This window comes from Phaseolus vulgaris, chromosome 4, assembly GCF_051622355.1.
Source record: "Phaseolus vulgaris cultivar YP4 chromosome 4, ASM5162235v1, whole genome shotgun sequence".
Taxonomy (NCBI): domain Eukaryota; kingdom Viridiplantae; phylum Streptophyta; class Magnoliopsida; order Fabales; family Fabaceae; genus Phaseolus; species Phaseolus vulgaris.
The window spans coordinates 41,394,351-41,398,173 of NC_143501.1; the positions used below are offsets into that span (position 1 = coordinate 41,394,351).

General features: G+C 32.0%; 1 pseudogene; it reads right to left on the bottom strand.

The window, feature by feature from the left end:
- Positions 1-1,452: 1,452 nt before the first annotated feature.
- Positions 1,453-1,558, bottom strand: LOC137838941 (small nucleolar RNA R71; annotated as a pseudogene).
- Positions 1,559-3,823: the final 2,265 nt, after the last annotated feature.

Consider the following 3,823-nt stretch of genomic DNA (forward strand, 5'->3'; position numbering starts at 1 on the left):
GATATAGTTACTAGCTTTAGTACCCTTATAATAGCCTTATGTTGCAAAGATTGAAAATCTCGTGTAACTTAAGTTTCTCAACATAGATGAGACTCAACTTTTTGATAAAAAGCTTTCTTTGTCTTATAGTTTAATAACTAATTTTAATTGGAAAAGATAAATGTTTAAGTGGAAAAAAAAGTTACTATAGTCTTACGTCTAGATGCTTAGATATGAACATTTCAAGTTAAAGACCAAATATTTGTGGATGGTCTAATAGTACGTGACACAATAGGTCCAATAAATCTCGTTAAGATATGTTTTGATGTCGTATGAAAAAGTGAGTTTAAGTTTAATTCATCATCACAAAATAAATTTATAATTTGAGGTTTACTTCCACTTATATACTATAATTTGATCTTACCTATAACACCACTATTTCTTATTATTTGGCAATTATTTTTAGAAAATATGAAATCGAATTTATCTAATAATTTTTTTTCACTCAACAATTGTCTCATTTTTGTTACCATAAAATTGATTCAGTATTTATTTTTAAAGATTAAAGAAAAGTAGATTATAATATATATTCATTTGATAAAAATTCAACAATATGTAAAAGATAATTTTTTAAAGGTCACACCACGCGAAATACTTTGTTTAGCCTAAGAGATAAAAGAAAACATATTATTATAATTTGATTTAGCCTAACTTATAAAAACATATGTTATATATATATATATATATATATATATATATATATATATATATTTTCACCCAAATTTATGTCAAAGTACTTAATTTAACATTCATAACAAAATAAACAAAGTTTTATCCAGTGTAGATTCCTATTTAACAAAAGTTGTATTTTATACAAAATTCAAAGTGTACTAATCTCATCGCTATAGTTTGTATTGTTGTTCTCTTCCTTTGAAAAAGAAGAAAGTAATGGTGTGTCTTTCCCTTGTCTCTAAAACTTTATCGTAAATTTGAAAGTTTTACAACATAGTTGGTAAAATAAATCTGCAATTGAATGAAATAACTTCTCAAAATAATATTGAAATCATGAATCATAACCAATCATGCCCAAAATAAATCAAATTAATCACAAAATCGTTTATAGCAAACAACATAAACTTTTGCTATCAAATTCATATATGTTAGGTTCAAAGTTTGACACTTTTAATTATCCATCTTTTAATAATCACAGCCTCACCCTCATTAGTACCAATCAATTCACAGCGATGGACCATGAGGATCCCCATACACATTTGGCTACCTTTTATGAATTGGTGGGAACTATGGGTTTTCAGTCAGGTGATTTGGAGAGTGTGTATATGCGTCTATTTCCCTTTTCTTTGGCAGGGAAAGTGAAGGAGTGGCTTAAATCACATCATAATCAGAGCCTAACCAGATGGAAGGATGTGGAGGAAAAATTTCTACAGAGATTTTTTCCAATTTCTCGTTACATTAAAGCTAAGTCTGAAATTTATATGTTCAGACAAGAAGTAGAGGAATCTTTATGGGAGACATGGGAGAGATTCAAGATGATGTTGAGAAAATGCCCAAATCATGGGTTTGAAGAAATTGTTCAACTAAGCAAATTTATTAATGGTCTTAGGTCTGATACGAAGATGCTCCTAGATGCCGCAGCAGGTGACACAATGATGGAAACCAAGTAGAGGATGCTCTAGGCCATGAAGACCAAGCCCAACAAGGGGCCCAAGCCCATCAAGGGGTCCAAGCCCAACAAGGGGCCCAAGCCCAACGAATTACTAGGAGCATGGCAAGAGCTTTGGGACAAGAGTATAATAAAATGGCTCTTCTTATTTCTTTTATAGAATAGGGGTGTGAATGTAATAAAAAGGTGTAAGTAGTAAGGGAGTCTAGTGGGGAGTGTAGATAGGAGCCTAGGGGGTGCCAAACCGAATTTCATTGCATTTGTGTGCCATTTAGCTTGCATTTTCAGCACCTCTAGGCTATAAATAAAGGTGCTTAGCTTGTACAATTCATATTGGAATTTTATAGTAGAGAGACTATACTCAATTTGGGAGAGAATTTGTGAGTTTTGAGTCTTCCTCTTCTTTGCCTTATCTTGTGAGCTATGGTGAGCTTCAAGTGGTGGCACTCCATCACTTATCTTGGTTCAAGGTTCCAAGTGGCGTGAATGGCTTCTTCCAATTCTCAAAATCCAGCAAGCATCTTATTCTATAAGTGTTCTTCTTCCCTTTTCTTCAATTTTCCATTCGGTAGTTTTGATTCCTAGAGTTTACTTCTTTTTCTACCATTTATTTTGTGTTTCCAGCATTGTGTTCTTAATTCTGTTTTGGTTCAGTAGCTATCATTTAAATTCTGTCCAGTTTTAATTCTTGTTCTTCTTTCCTTTTGTTTTGATTCAATTTGACAATACATGGACTTCAATATGAGTCTTGGTTGGTGCTTAGTTTTGGTGAGTTCTTGAATTTAGAACATTGATCCAATTCTAAAGTAGAGTGCCTTTTAAATCCAGCTCAAGTTGTTCCTAAGAATGTCAAGAATCATGTGTTCTTGTAGTTACATTCACATCATGTGGTATCTAGAGTCTAGGCTTGTTTTTGCTTAATTCTTGAGTTGTATTGCACTTTACTTTCAAGAGCTCTTTAATTCAAGTTGTTTACCATTCTGTTTTAGGATTTATTTTGAGTTTTCTTGCTGTTTTCTTTTGTTACACCATGTGTTTGTGAAAAGGACTCTAGCACTCATTGTTCATATGAGTATGGCTGCTCTTTTGGAATGGCATTCTCCTTCCTAGAGCTGACCTTAAGCTTCCTTTCACTTGTGGTTATACCTTGTTATATGTCTTTTAATTTTGTAATCATGTCAAGTTTTGTCTTAGTCATGTTATTCCATAATTGTCATTACTTCTTGTAGTACTTTTATTGCTTTGATTGTTTCTTGCTTTGGTATTACTTTCTGTTTTTTAGTTTATTGCTTGATCCTTTGTGCATTTTCATTTTTAGATTTGAGTTCATGCTTGTATCTTCATTCTATACAAGTTCTTTTACACAAATTCCATTATGTCTTTGCTAGTTCATCTTACTGTTTTTCTTTCCTGAATAGGATACTCTGTTTTCTTACAAACGTGCTACTGTTTTCAATTTACTGCAATTAATTGGCTCACTGAAAATTTGTGAAAATTTGGATTTACATACTTCAAAGTGTTACAAAAGCATAGAAAAAAGAATCACTCAAAAATTCCAAGTACACAAAAAATGATAAATAAAATACGAAAAGTGTACAATACTGCCGAAAAGAATACGGTAATTGGGCAGCAATTTTGAAAAAATTATTTCTCTCAATTGGCTTACTGTTTTTACCTCATTCCAGTGCCATTTTTGAGTTAAGACATTGAAGTTTCTGTGGTTAATTTTTCACAGTCCAGTTCGCTTTCAATCGGTACAGTTAAATCTGTAAACATAGCACAGTTTGCTTTAAAAAAAAAAAAACAATACATTTCCAGTAGCTGTTTTCTGTTTTCTTTAATCTACTCTAGCACTTTTCTTTAGGACTCTTTTTTGTGTGCCTTCTTTATTCATTGAGTTCCTTATTTTTCTTGATTGTCTTTCATTCATATTCTTTCTAGTTTGTCATACATTACTCTCTGTTTTTGGTTTAGCTTTTATTGTTTACACCTTTTTCTTGCTTGTCTTTTTGTTCTTCTTAAAAGTTGTGTGGAGACTTGTTCTTAAGTAAGTTGGTTTGCTGTAACATATTTCACTTGAAGCTACTCCATTTCACAAGCAAGGCTTGGTTGAGGACAGAATTTTTTCTTGGAGTGGTTTGAGTGCTTTCTTGGGCATTTTTC